The 16,111-nt window shown below is 39.6% G+C and overlaps 1 protein-coding gene across 2 annotated transcripts in view; it reads left to right on the forward strand.

Annotated features, from left to right (window-relative positions):
• The window catches only part of NAV3 (neuron navigator 3), a 378,120-nt gene that overhangs the window by 230,044 nt on the left and 131,965 nt on the right, over positions 1-16,111 (forward strand). The window lies entirely within an intron of this gene.

The raw sequence follows: 16,111 nt of genomic DNA on the forward strand, positions 1-16,111 counted from the left end.
CCAGGGACAACGGAGCCTGGCGGGCTGCCGTCTATGGGGTCGCACAGAGTCGGACAAGCAAGAACAAATGTTATAATCATTATCTCTTAAAAAGAAAATTAGCACAGCAAATATTGAAGAGGATGATTCAAACTTAGGTAGACTGCTTAGGACATAACTGTAAAAGTCCAGGTGAGGGAAGATGAACACTGCTGAAGAGCAGAAATGGGGCATCATTTGGAGAGAAACTTGGATTTAGCCTATATATAGTACTCTGCTTGGACTGCCCTAACCAAGTATCACCGACTGGATGGCTTAGACAATAGATGGCTGTGTTGCCACAGTTCCGGAAGCTGAAGTCCCGATTACAGGGTCAGAAAATTCATTCTCTTGGGAGGGTGTTCTGGCTCTCACACATCGCCTTCTCACCATGTCCTCTCGCGGCCCTAGCTCTGCGCTCTCTTGCAGTGACAGAGACCTTTAGTGCCTGTTTGTCTTCTGATAGGGACTCCAGTTGAGTTGGAATACTCACCCTCCCTTATGACCTTATTTAACCTTAATTATCTCCATAAAGGTGCAATCCCCGGTGGCTCAGAGGATAAAGTGTCTGCCTGCAAAGCAGGAGACTCGGGTTCGATCCCTGGGTTGGGAAGATCCCCTGGAGAAGGAAATGACAACCCACTCCAGTATTCTTGCCTGGAGAATCCAATGGACAGAGGAGCCTGGCGGGCTACAGTCCACGGGTCGCGAAGAGTTGGACATGACTGAGCGACTTCACACACACACACACAAAGGTGCAATACCCACTGCAGACACATTGGAGAATGAGGACTCCACCATGCTAACGTGGTGTGGAAAGTGATGACCTGGACACAATTCAGTCCCTAAAACCATGTAACTCCCAGGGGGTTTTATCCTTTGAGGTATAAGTTCAGACATTCTGTAGGTGCTTGAGTAAGATAGTGAGTATATGTATTACACACATCATAAGCCCAAATCCTACAGGGATGAGGAACATCACATGAAATTAGTGAAGCAGAAGAGACATGGTAACATGACAAGTCCAAGTAGGCATCTGTCCTCAGCTCTTGCAGCTTGCGGCCTGTGGAAATGCACAAATGTGGAAAGGAGGGCTGAGAATCGCCAAACCATTTCATTTATTATTTCATTTATAGTTTCTATTAGAGTATAGTTGGTTTTTAATGTGTTAGTTTTAGGTACAAAGCTAAGTGATTCAGTTATACATATATTACATATATAGTCTTTTTCAGATTCTTTTCTCATATTGGTTATTACAGCATGCTGAAGAGAGTTCTCTGTGCTGTACAGTACTTCCTGTTGCTTATCTAGTTAATATATAGTGGTGCATATATGTTAATCTGAAACTCCTAATTTGCCCCTCCCAACATGTCCTTTTTTGAAAACCATGAAGAAAAATCAAGTGTCTGGACTTTTTTGAGACCTCTCCCAATTTTTAAGTATTGGTGATTATCTTAGCAGATCTGTGAGGCCAACAGATAGTTAAAGATACACATACTTTTTCAATGTCAGGTAATCTTAGAAATCACAGAGGAGCTCATAAAAAGCAGGAGACCATGACCATTCTCCTATATGGTCTTGTAAACTTCCTAGGTCCATTTAAGTTTCCTAAAGATACTCACTAGTGGTGATACCTGTGAGGCAGGATGAGAATGCTGCCAGTCATGAGAACCCTGCCCAGCAGGTACAAAGAATTGTGGCAAAACTATCTGAGTTCATTTTTAAGTTTTTAATATAAGATAGGACCAAAACAACAAAAAAAAGTCTGTATCCCAGTCATAGCATCACTGAGGTGAGACTGTGAGGCCTGTTATGGAAGTAACTGTAATTAATTTTGTTTGAAACACTCTGCAGATCAACATTGTTCAAGCTAAGAGCACATCTGGATCTGTGATGTAGAGGGAAAAAACAAGCCTTGAGAATGTATCCTTGATACTTAAAAAGAGAATAAAGGAAGAGTAGCAATTGAAGAGAGACAAATCAACTCTAACACAAAGCAGAGGACAGATTGAGTTAGCTGGTGGTTTAGCAACGGAGAGAAGGGGAATAGACACCAATGTCAAATTCCATGGAGATTCGAAGTTAGGACAAGAAGGTTTATGAAAAAAATTAAATAAAATATAATATGAAGTTTAACATTTGAGAGCTAAAATTCTAGATATTACACAAGGCACAAGTCATCACCTAAGTTACTAAAGTAGAATGATCACAGAAGTCAGAATTCAGTTATGTAGATGATTTATTCAGGTGCCCATTAACTCATTATGGTGATAGAATGAGTCTCAAAAGAGAGGAAGACAAAGCTCCAGGTGCCACTCCTTACTGAATATGAACAAAATCCCTTAAATTTCAGTAACAAAGATACCTTTTTCTAGCTCTTTTCTGGATTGTCTTACATTTCATCTAAGTTCAGTTCAGTCGTGTCTGACTGTTTGCGACCCCATGGACTGCAACATACCAGGCTTCCCTGTCCATCACCAACTCCCGGAGCTTGCTCAGACTCATGTACATAGAGTCGGTGATGCCATCTAACCATCTCATCCTCTGTCATCCCCTTCTCCTGCCCTCAGTCTTTCCCAGCATCAGGATCTTTTTCCAAGGAGTCAGCTCTTTGCATCAGGTGGGCAAAGATTTGGAGTCCTTCCAATGAATATTTAGAACCCCATGAACAATAGGGAAAGACATTTCATCTAAACTATACTCTTAAAAGCAGGGGCTCCCTGGTGACTCATATGGTAAAGAGTCTGCCTACAGTGTGAGAGACCTGGGTTCAATCTCTGGGTCAGGAATGTCCCCTGGAGAAGGAAACGACAACCCACTCCAGTATTCTTGCCTGGAGAATCCCATGGATGAAGGAGCCTGGCGGGCTACAGACCACAGGGTCACAAACAGTTGGACACGACTGACTAACACACTTTATTCTTAAAAGCAGTGATTGTTTATTTCAATTATAAACTAAACAATTTATTCATCTTTTTCCTTATTTTTGCCTGTTTAATCATGACTTTTTATAAAAAATAAAAAGCATCATCTATCATAGAAATTATAATTTTTGTATTGTATTAAAAGAGAGCCTGATTTCATTTGTGATACTATAATTCAGAAACTAAAATCACAACTGATGGACAAGTTTACAGAATGCATTAAGGATTATCATGATATTACATGCCTGTCAGATTATCAGTCATTCTAACTTATTGTATTTAGGGAGGTCTAGTGCCAAATACTGAGTCCCCTACTAGAAGGAGAAATCTTTTTTTCCACCCTGTTAGGTTTAGTGGTGGCGGCCTGCAGATTGCACTGACTGAAAAACAGGAGCCTCATTCCTACCCACATAGGTATGCAGGAGAGCACAGAAGGATGTGACTCAGGGAGGTGATTGGAAATGGGACCTCTGCATAGGGAAGTGGGGATTGGAAACGGGACCTCTACATAGGGAAGTGGGGACTAGGAAAAGGATCCTTATGGGAAAACAAATGACTTTGAGGAACAGTCAGTGGGGCTGTAGAAGAGGAGATGGGAGACGTGATAGCTGTGTGACATGGTCTATTTAGGCATTCTCTTATTCAGCGCCATCTGTCTCCGGTGATAGGAGTCAGTCCTGACTGACTGTGGAGCTCCCTGGGAGGAGATTGATGATAGTTGCGTCCTTTGGGGGAGACTCTTCACAGTGGTCTATTTTGGATGCCTTCATAGTTTTCATCAATGTGTAGAAAACGGCACTGCCTCTGCAAAAGGACTCATGGAAGATTCTTATAAAATCAGAAGGGGCTGTCATTTCAAAGGGGCAGAGGCCTTTTGTATTTTTATGGCTTCTGCAAACAAGATTCACAAAAGCAACAGAGACTTCTCCTAAGCCACCAAGCAAATGTCTCCAGAGTGTGGACTCATGCTGCTTGTCACTAATTTATGTACATTTCAACAGTTCCTTCTATTCTCTGTTGATTCATTCCCACATAATCACAGATTTGGTATATTCCCATATCCTAAGTATTTCCTTCATTAACTTACTGGTTTTCCACAGTAATTAAAAACAAACACAAAAAAGATTAATAGGGTGTGATGAAATAGATAAAAGTAAATGTAATTATTTCATTTATAATTGAATGGCCTGTCATTTTCCCTCCTTTCTTTAAGTAGGGAGAGACCAATGCAAAACACTGGAGAAGTAGAAAAAATTTTATTTGCCCCCTCAACTTTCCCTTGGTACCTTGCTCACCTTTGCAGGCTTACAAACTGCTGCCAACTTCTCTCCTGTGTCCTGATTCTCAGCATTACCTGACCTCATTGTGAATAATCTTATAAACTTTCAAGACTTTTAAGTAATATCCCTCATAGAATTAATTCACACTGTATACATGCATTGAGAACCTGTTCTCTGTCAAACTCTGTACTCAATCCTGGGGGGCCCTGTACTCAAAGGTCTTACATTAAAAGAGCTTTTTAGGGAAAGGCTACCCACTCCAGTATTTTGGCATGGAGAATTCTGTGGGGTTGCAAAGAGTCAGAAGCGATTTTCACTTCACTTCACTGGAAAAACCATAGTTTTGACTATATGGACCTTTATCGGTGAAGTAATGTCTCTGCTTTTTAATATGCTGTCTAGGTTTGTCACAGCTTTTCTTCCAAGGAGCAAGTGTCTTTTAATTTCATGGCTGCAGTCACCATCTGCAGTGATTTTGGATCCCCAAAAATAAAGTCTATCACTATCTCCATTGTTTCCCCATCTATTTACCATGAAATGATGGGACTGCATGCCATGATCTTAGTTTTATAAAAGTTGAGTTTTAAGCCAGCTTTTCATTCTCCTCTTTCACTTTCATCAAGAGGCTCTTTAGTTCCTCTTAGTTTTTTGCCACAAGGGTGGTTTCATCTGCGTATCTGAGGTTATTGTTATTTATTGTGGCAATCTTGATTCCATCTTGTGCTTTGCATTTCTCATGATGTGCTCTGCATATAAGTTGAATATGCATATAAGTTAAATAAGTAAGGTGACTGTATACAGCCTTCATGTACTTCTTTCCCAGTTTGGAACCAGTCCTTGTTCCATGCCCCACCCTAACTATTGCTTCTTAGCTTGCATACAGATTTCTCAGGATGCAGGAAAGGTGGTCTGGTATTTCCATTTCTTGGAGAATTTTCCACAGTTTTTTGTGATCCACACAGTCAAAGGCTTTAGCATAGTCAATGAAGCAGAAGTAGATGTTTTTCTAGAATTCTCTTGCTTTCCGTATGGTCTAATGGATGCTGGAAATTTGATCTCCAGTTCCTCTGGCTTTTCTAAAATCCAGCTTGAACACCCAGAAGTTCTCAGTTCATGTACTGTTAAAGCCTGGCTTGGAGAATTTTGAGCATTACTGTGCTAGCATGTGAAATGAGTACAACTGTATAATGTTTGAACATTCTTTGGCTTTACCCTTCTTTTGGGATTGGAATGAAAACTGACCTTTTCCAGTCCTATGGCCACTACTGAGTTTTCCAAATTTGCTCCCTTATTGAATGCAGCACTTTCACAGCATCATCTTTTAGGATTTGAAATAGCTCAGCTGGAGTTCCATCACATCCAGTAGCTTTTTTCATAGTGATATTTCCTAAGGCCCACTTGACTTCACACTCCAAAATGTCTGGCTCTAGGTGAGTGATCACAACATCGTGGTTATATGGGTCATTAAGATTTTTTTTTTTTTTTTTTGTATAGTTCTTCTGTGTATTCTTGCCACCTCTTTTTAATATCTTCTGCTTCTGTTAGGTGCATACCGTTTCTGTCCTTTACTGTGCCCATCTTTGCATGAAACGTTCCCTTGGTGTCTCTAGTTCTCTTGGAGAGATCGCTATTTTCCTATCCTATTGTCTCCTCTATTCCCTTGCATTTTTCACTGAGGAAGGCTTTCTTATCTCTCCTTGCTCTTCTTTGCAACTTTGCATTCAGATGGGTGTATCTTTCATTTTCTCCTTTGCCTTTCGCTTCTCTTCTAATAAATGGTAGTGGCTGGATTTGAATCCAGTTCCCGTATTCTTACTGTTATTCATAAATTAATAATTTAGATAAGGTTTTTATCATGACTGGATAACATTTTCTGATTTTTTAAATTATTTTAGCCATTAGTATGTCTAATACTGTAAAATACAAGTAGATCTTTGTTTTCAACTTTATAAGTGATGGTACGTTCCTTCAGTACATGTAATCATTTTCTATTTCTACTGAAGATTGTCAATAAATGTAAAAGCACAACTGACAGTGGAGAAGCAAATGGCAGCCCACTCCAGTACTTCTTCTGCCTGGAAGATTCCATGGCTGGAAGAGGCTGGTAGGCTGCAGTCCATGGGATCACAGAGTCAGACACGACTGAGTGACTTCACTTTTTTTCTTTCTATAGTTCCTTTTGGAGAAGGACATGGCAACCCACTCCAGTGTTCTTGCCTGAAGAATCCCGTGGACAGAGGGGCCTGGTGGGCTACAGTCTGTGGGGTTGCAGAGTCGGACACGACTAAGTGACTAACACACACACACACACACAACTGACAGAACAATATTTTCACATGCATTAGAGCTTCTAAAAGGCTGATAGTTTGTTAAGATTGGTAACAATTCAGCAGTTTCTTGCTTCTTTTTATACATGTAAATCTGTCATAATCTTGAAATCTAATGTCTGTTGAAATATCTAACAGGCTCATGAGGTAATAGAAATGGAAAGGGGAGAAATAGGATTCATCTTACACGTAGGAGAAAAGCTAAAGCGGTACTTATATGAGGGGAAGAACAATGTGGGCCTTTTATATGATTTTTTTTCCACAAAGAGCAAGAAAACAGGAGAATTATCACTGAATTTAATTGTTTAATGTAAGAGTTGCATCTATACATGAAACAGTTGTTTTTATTTCCCCTTCAAGGGCTGTGGATGAGTTCTTTTTTTTATAGGCTAACTAATAGGGTGGGACATTCAACTTTGGATCATTAAACTGAGGGTTCCCGACTGGCAGCTGATATTATAAGTTCTGTATCCTCATTCCAGTTGCACTGAGTGAGTGGTGTGGACATATTTATTAGTGTCCCATGTGCTCTGTCTATATTCCTTTTCTTTACTTGACTTAATTTGTCTTTGAAATGGTTAAAGTTATTTGCAGTGAGCTGGGATTTTTTTAAGCATCAACAGAGCTTCCATATGTTTTTTTTTAGATAAGTTGCAAATGAAAGTGATTTCATTACAAATGAGTGCTTATTTTCTGAATTAAATAGGTATTTTGTTATTGTAAAGCTTTTCTGTGATTATTGAGGGAAGTTCACAGAATAAGTAAAAGTATAAAAAAGAATCTAAAAATAATTCATAATCCTCCCACCCCCAAAACAACCAAGAATACTGCTTTGATATATTTCCTCTTAAACGTGCTAATCACTCTGCTTATACAGTTTGTGCTATTGCGTCCATATGACAGATTATACTTTCTTTACCCACTTACATAAGGAACCTACCCGATAGCAGTAAATATTTTTTAAACTATGCCTTTTAATGTTTGCATGCTCCTCTATCACATGGGATAAATCTTATCCAAGGAGTTTGTGTAAGTAATTCTTACTTATACATATACACATGCTGGAATCAGCTGTTCCATGTCTTTGCTTAGACCTGGAATTCCATACTCAACCCTTCTATCTCCTTCATAATTCTTACTTGTTCTCTGAGACTCACTTCAGGTGTTATTTATTCTGTGAACTTTCCTTAAAACCTTACTAGGCTCATTGTTTCTACTCGGTGTACTGGGTGTACTTCAGTCTTAAAATTCACCACATTATTTTGAATGCTCTTTTTATGTGTCTGTCTCTCCCAGAAGCCTATGCGGTATCTTAGGACAGGGGCTGTGCTCTGTTCATTCCCTTATCCCGAGTTTCAAGTGCAGTTATTGTCCATGTATATCTATTTTCCTGAAATCCCATTTCATCTAGTATATCCTTATATAATACTCTCCACGTGGTATCAAAAATATTTTTCCATATCTTATCTGACTTTATATTCTCAGCATCTAGCACAGAGCCTGATATACTGTTAGTACTCAATTAGTGTTTTCTTAAATCAATGAATGAAATTTTTTTTTAATGGAGACTTTGTTTGGAAACTGTAGGTAGAAAGGGATAAATGTAGATAATCATGTTAACATTGAAGACATTATGGAAGAGTTTATTAAGTGTGAATGTTTTTGAAAATCATTATTATCCAGAATACTACTATTCACTTCTTTTTTAAAAATTGAGATAAGATTGACATATAACATTGTATAAATTTAAGGTGTAAAATGTATTGATTTGACTCTAACTGGTGATCATTTAAAAATATTTTGGCCAAGACACTCAAACCACAAATTTATTTTTTAATTGAAATATAGTTCCTGTATAATGTTATATAAAGTATAAGTATACAGGGTCAGTTCAGTTCAGTCGCTCAGTCGTGTCCGACTCTTTGCAACCCCATGAATTGCAGCACACCAGGCCTCCCTGTCCATCACCAACTCCCGGAGTTCACTCAGACTCATGTCCATCGAGTCAGTGATGCCATCCAGCCATCTCATCCTCTGTTGTCCCCTTCTCCTCCTGCCCCCAATCCCTCCCAGCATCAGAGTCTTTTCCAATGAGTCAACTCTTCGCATGAGGTGGCCAAAGTACTGGAGTTTCAGCTTTAGCATCAGTCCTTCCAAAGAACACCCAGGACTGATCTTTAGAATGGACTGGTTGGATCTCCTTGCAGTCCAAGAGACTCTCAAGAGTCTTCTCCAACACCACAGTTGAAAAACATCAATTCTTTGGCACTCAGCTTTCTTCACAGTCCAACTCTCACATCCATTTTATTTTATTTTATTTTTTATTTTTATTTTTACTTTATTTTGCTTTACAATACTATATTGGTTTTGCCATACATTGACATGAGTCAGCCACGGGTGTACATGAGTTCCCTATCCTGAACCCCCCTCCCACCTCCCACTCCATATCATTTCTCTGGATCATCCCTGTGCACCAGCCCCAAGCATCCAGTATCCTGTATCGAACCTAGACTGGCGATTCTTATCTTACATGATAGTATATGTGTTTCAATGCCATTTTCCCAAATCATCCCACCCTCTCCCTCTCCCACAGAGTCTAAAAGTCCGTTCTATATATCTGTCTCTTTTGCTGTCTCGCATACAGGGTTATCATTCCCATCTTTCTAAATTCCATATATATGTGTTAGTATACTGTATTGGTGTTTTTTTTTCTGGCTTACTTCACTCAGTATAATAGGCTCCAGTTTCATCCACCTCACCAGAACTGATTCAAATGCATTCTTCTTAATGGCTGAGTAATATTCCATTGTGTATATGTACCACAGCTTTCTTATCCATTCATCTGCTAATGGACATCTAGGTTGCTTCCATGTCCTGTCTATTATAAACAGTGCTGCGATGAACATTGGGGTACATGTGTCTATTTCCATTCTGGTTTCCTCTGTGTGTATGCCCAGCAGTGGGACTGCTGGGTCATAAGGCTGTTCTATTTGCAATTTTTTAAGGAATCTCCACACTGTTCTCCATAGTGGCTGTACTAGTTTGCATTCCCACCAACAGTGTAAGAGGGCTCCCTTTTCTCCACACCCTCTCCAGCATTTATTGCTTGTAGACTTTTGGATCGCTGTCATTCTGACTGGTGTGAAATGGTACCTCATTGTGGTTTTGATTTGCATTTCTCTGAGAATGAGTGATGTTGAGCATCTTTTCATGTGTTTGTTAGCCATCTGTATGTCTTCTTTGGAGAAATGTCTATTTAGTTCTTTGGCCCATTTTTTGATTGGGTCATTTATATTTTTGGACTTGAGTCACATCCATTTTAAAGGTTATATTCCATTTATAGTTATTATATATATTGGCTATATTCCTCATTTTGTATTGTATATCCCTGTAGTTTATTTTATACCTAATAGTTTGTACATCTTACTTAAATAGTGAGGTATATTACTAGGATATCTAATGACAATTTTCATCAGAAATTCTACTTTAAGTATGTCTTGATTGCATCTAAAACAATACAGAACTCATCTCTGAGTTTAGAAAATTCATTGAATAAAGCCATATACTTTAATATTTGCTGGTTATGTAATTTATATTAATATTTCTAGGGAAAAACTATAACTATATGTTCATAGACCTTTCAACATTTCTTACGTTTTTCACATTCTTCATCTTTTGATTTACTCCTTGATACTGATTCTGTGAAATTGGAAAATTATTATAAAGCCTTATTCTGCAAATAAAAATAGGAAAGCTCAATAAAGTTAACTGTACTCCCAATAATTAAATGTCACAATTGGAACTGAACTCAGCTTGATTCTTATCTAAGACCAGGGATCAGTAAAATTTTTCTGGTAAGGGTCAGTTAGTAAATATAGACTTTGTACATTAAGAAACAAAATCAAGAAATTATGCATGTGCTTAGATAACAAAGAAAAATAATTGCCACAGATGTTTCCAACTATGTAAAAATGTAAAGAGCATTCTTAGCTCATGGGGTCTACAACTTGGATTTGGCTCGTAATCATAATTTGGTCTGTCTTAAGGCCTGTCTGTCCTTAAGGCCTGACATTTTTCTCTGTATTAGTTTTCTGGGGCTGCTGTAACAGACTCCCACAAAGTGGGCACCTTACACAATGGAAATGCGATGTCATGCTCCTGGAGGATGGGAGGAGGAAGCGCAGGTGCCTGCAGGTGCGGCTCCTGCTGAGGCCCGGGAGAGGAAGACCTGTTCTTGTCCCTCTCTGCCTGTGTAGATCGCTGTCTTCTCTTCATGTCTTCACATTGTCTTGCTCTGTGTGTATGTATCCAAATGGCCCCTTCTTATAGTCACATAAAGAGTCATATTGGATTAGTGCCCACCCTAAGGACCTCACTTTAACTTAATCTCCTCTGGGAAGATGATACCTTCAAAAAGGTCCTGTTCTGACATGCTGAGGGTTAGGACTCTGCCATATGATTTTGGGCTGGGTAAGAATGGTGGCATTCTGTTCAACTATAACATTCTCCTTCTCTTTGTATGACATCAAACTCAATAACTACCAGGAGGTAAAGTAACAGATATGAGAGTTGTATCTTATTATTTCTGTCCTTCTAAATATCAAGCCATAGCTTCTCTGTTAGTAACTCTACAGGGTGATAATAGAAAAATAGAACTAAACCAAGAAAATGGAAAGGTGACCTTATAAGACTCGCTACTTCAACCCTACAAAACACCTGGAAGAAAATGAGGCATCATATCAATCATCTACTTACCATTTTAAGAAACAAGCAGCAATATTTAGAAAAATCAAATTATAAACAAAATTACTAATTTTCATCATATTTCTAACAAATATTCTTCTGGCTAACATCCTTAACTCTGCGATTCCCTAAAAATATCAAGAATAATACACAAATCATACCCATCTGTGTCTAACAGCAGGCAGCATTGACTCTAAAATAAAACTGTCATTTGAAGTCCCCAGCTGTGAATGTGCCTTGTCCTTAAGAAGTATCATACCTTTTTGTAACTGGAGTTGTCACAGCATGCAGAGCTGAGATGCCATTGAGTCAAACAGCCGGGGCAAGGATGGGTTAGCACAGGGATTCTAAAGAGGTTTTTTTTAAGGCTTAAATGAAAAGACTGTGTGAGGTTCTTAGATATAAAAGCTTAGATTTGTAGCTTACATACCTGAAACTGGAAAAATTAGTCCATAGTCATCAATTTTGAAAGAAATGTGCTTTAAAATAGAGCATGGTATTCTGTCTCTTTGAAGTCTTATTAGGCTGCCATTGGATCTGTGCATTATTCTCATGACTAATGACATTTTTATCAGCAAAAAGAGGCAATATACTTTGGTATGTGTGGTTTGATATTCAGCTCTTATTCCTGCTCCATCATCCCAAGTCTGCCTTAATAGGACAGTTGTAATCTTTTACAGTGACAAGCACAATTCTCTTTCCTTCTCATCACAGAAAAAAATTAATTAAAAAAAAATTTCCCATCTTTAAAACTAAGAAAACAAACATAAGACTTCTTTACTTACCTAGAACATGACTAATATTCGGTATATAGATCATACCTCTAGAATAAAAGCATACAGAAACATCTTCAAAAAGAACACTGGAGAACTGATTAAGGCTGTCTACTGAATGGAGTTTCCATCACATCTATGCAGCATAGTTGATATTTGCTCCCTTTTCCCTGCATATGGCAATAGAGAAGTGGAAGGGGGCTTAACACTGTTTAATTATAGGCGAGATGCCATGCTATGTGTCCTGTATTCATAACCGAAGCACTGTATTCTGCATTTTGCAAATAAGGCAACCAAAGCAGGGAGAGTGAGCACATTTACCATACCAAATGCATTTTGTTTATATTTCAGTACCATATGAACACGATCCTTCCCCTCACACACACATGCACACATTCTGTTGACTGCCAAATCTCAAACTATATCCACATGCCTGGGCCTTCTTCACTGATATTCCAGTTTAGAGATTAGATATAGTTAAGATTTTTCTAACTTAAAGTGTCTCTTCCCTAGTAGGCACTCATGTTGTGTGGGTTAAAGTATAACAGTACAAAGAACCAGTAGGGAGCAGAAAAGACGAGTGTCACACCCCCTTAGCCAGCAAGCACAGAAGGAGAGCTGGCCTCCTCTCATTTTCTAAAAATCCATAGGAACCCTTTGGTAAAATTAAGTTGTCCGTGTGATATATGGAGTGAGCCTCAAATTAACTTTTAAATGTTTTCTATCTTGTAACATGCTTTTGAAATAAATTTTCACCCACAAAAATGTTCTCTTTGAATTAAATGCTTAATCACCACACTTTGAAGAGATGCTTTTCTTAACCTTCTGATTCCATTGTTATTGTAATGACAGCAGCTCATTAACACAGTGGGTGTCAGTATTGATTGTGACTTTTAGATTTTACTTCTGCCTATTATGGTTTAATTTCTATCTGAAATAGATCCTAATTCTTGATTGGCTGTCGCCTTGGAGTTTTTCCAAGATATTGGACTCATGGTAAGAAAATAGTGTTCAAATGGATATTGATGGTCACTAGGGACTCTAAATGTTTTTCCCTTACTGTGATGCTCTGTTTTGCGGAATGCAATAGTATGGGTAGTCTTCAATGCAGAAATAATTATGAAAGTCAAGTGCACACCCCAGGTACCATCAGCACCATCTGATTATCTCAAAGTTGTTTGTCTTATGATTTTATTTAGCTGAACACATGCACACAATAATAACAAACAAGGCTAATTCAAAGTTTTGTCAACCACAGGCCATTTAGTCATTGTAAATGTGGCCTGGTGCATTTTAGACATTGTATCTGTGTGGCAAGCGATAGAGAAGTTAGAGTTTGATTTTCCCCCTTAGGAGAAAAATCTATCAAGCTCTAGACGTTCTCTTTGTTCAAAGGATATTTGAAACACTCACTTATTCACATTGTTATAGCATCTCATAGTCAAGGGCACCCCACTCCAGTACTCTTGCCTAGAAAATCCTATGGACAGAGGAGCCTGGTAGGCTGCAGTCCATGGGGTCGCTGAGGGTCGGACACGGCTGAGCGACTTCAATTTCACTTTCTTGCATTGGAGAAGGAAATGGCAACCCACTCCAGTGTTCTTACCCAGAGAATCCCAGGGATGGGGTAGGCTGGTGGGCTGCCGTCTATGGGGTCACATAGAGTCGGACACAACTGAAGCGACTTAGCAGCATCTCATAGACTTCCCAGGTGGTGCTAGGGCTAAAGAATCCACCTGCCAATGAAGGAGACACAAGAGACTCAGGTTCAGTCCTGGGCCTGGAAGATCTCTAATGTCTTATAAACTATTTAACACTATAACACATTAAGAGAGAGTGAGGTTCATTTTTCAGACTACAGGAATGTCCTTTTCTTGAAAGACTCTTGGTCAGAGTCAGCAGACACTATCTTGCCTTTTATCTTCCCTTGTGTGTAGGTGCAAGTAATGAGTCTGTTTGTTCAGCTCTACAAGGCTCATGGTGGGTCTGGTGCAGACACAGAGCGTGGAGCTCAGCACAGCCAAGGGCCCCAAGGTGATGAGTGCCAGCCTTTGCAGGCTCTGAGTGGCAGGAGCTGCATGGGGGAAGTGCTCTCTGTCCTCGCTGCTCCTCTCATCTGCGTCAGCTGTCTGTCTTGCTGACAGGCTCTTGCTCACTGTCAACAGTCATTTCCTCTCCTTGTCTCTTGCGTCTGTCTCTGTTAAAACCCTGACATAGACCTTTTTATACACCTGGGAATTCTAATAGGACCCATCCTGAAGTGGGAGAGAGGCTTGTCTGAGGAACTAAACCCACCGTGTTCATTCAGAGTGGAAACAATCATCTTTCTTCCAGTCCCCAGAGAAGGGCTGCCCATCGCCCTCACAGGCCAGGCATCCTGAGTGTTGAACCCTCGACATTCACGGGCTCCATGGTTTTATAACCTGTGTGGTGTGTTTTAGCTGCTGACCACACCACAAAGATACTTTTTCATTTTAAAATACAAAAAGTCCCTAAAGACAAGAATGTTAACTCACTGTTTCCCTGGGTGTTCTTTAATTTGTCTCATTCCCTGGCATGGGCACATTTTCCAATATAAACATACAAGCTGATGAATTATTCTTGCCTTCATCGTTTTGTCGAATTAATGATGTTTTGAAAATATCTTTGCAAAAGGTTTCAAGGAAAACATGGTCTTTGGGGTTAGTTAACTTTTTTTCTGCTAAAATTTCATTTGAGGGTAACAAGTTATGTGTTGAACACTTTGGTATTTTGTTTTACACATTCTCTGTGCGGTTTCTGTTCATCTGTTATTAAACAAAAGCATGTGTGACGCAGTTCTCCTACTGTTAACATTTATATAGAAAAAGTTTGACTTACAAGCTGTGTTGTTACATGCATCAGACTTTTCAAGACATACATTTAATGTGATAATTAAAAGCTGCTCTCTCATATCTATACCCCCAAAGCTATAGAGTTTGGTAAATCCTCCTTTTCCCAATTCCATCTTCCACACCTTCAGATATTAGAAGCCTTTTCACCACACTTATAAGTGAAAACCATCTTCAGCTAAGTTGCCACTAACAGTAATCTCGTCCTGAATCGCACCCTTCATCTGCTTTTCCCAGTCAACCACCTCCGACCCGCAGGCTTCTGATTCCTGGCACGTCACCCACAGACCTCCCGCAGCTGCGCCCAGATGCAGTTGACCCGTCGTCCTGCCTCTAACCACTGCCCCGCCCCTCCCGACAATATCCGGTTTTGAAGCTCCTCCCTAGCATCAATCTAGACTCCCTGCTACCCATTCTCGGTGGTGTCATTCTGAGAACTTTAGGCTCCTCTCCCTCAGTTACTCAAGACGGTAACTCAGCGTTTGTCACTTCCTCTAAGGTAACTCCTGTCATAACCCATTATGGTATCAGTGTTTAGACACACTTCCGCAGAGCCTACCTTCTCAGGACCTTGACACCATCCCTTGCAATGATCCTGCCTTCTATTCTGTCCAAAACCGTGTGCTCCCACCATCACATCCTAGAACTTGTTGTTAATAAGAGCTTCTGCCCTCCCCGTTGGAACAATTTTGAATATTATGATAATAATCATTCTAATTCTTTCAGTGTACTCCTTTTATTATCCCTGCTCCAAGAATAATATAATTCTGCTGTGTGTGCATGCCTGCTTAAGCCTGTCTGACCTTTTGCAACCCAGTGAACTATAGCCTGACAGGCTCCTCTATCCATGGGATTTTCCAGGCAAAAATATTGGAGTGGGTTTTCATTTCATCCTCCAGGGGATCTGCCCAACGTAGGGATCAAACCCATGTCTCCTCCATTGCAGGTAATTTCTTTGCCCCTTGAGTCATCAGAGAAGTCACATAATTCTACCAAGACCTTTTATTCTTTAATTTCAACCTTGCCAAAATGCCACCCTTTCATTGTATCCTCATAGTCTCCTTCATGCAAGTTAGATTCCATGATCCCCCCCCCCAAAAAAAACCCCTTTATTGGCTATAGAAATCCCCTCTATTCCACTGCCCAGTCTTCCCTTTGCTTACTTGACTAACAAAG

The sequence above is a fragment of the Capricornis sumatraensis genome, chromosome 4 (genome assembly GCF_032405125.1).
Source record: "Capricornis sumatraensis isolate serow.1 chromosome 4, serow.2, whole genome shotgun sequence".
NCBI classification, from domain to species: domain Eukaryota; kingdom Metazoa; phylum Chordata; class Mammalia; order Artiodactyla; family Bovidae; genus Capricornis; species Capricornis sumatraensis.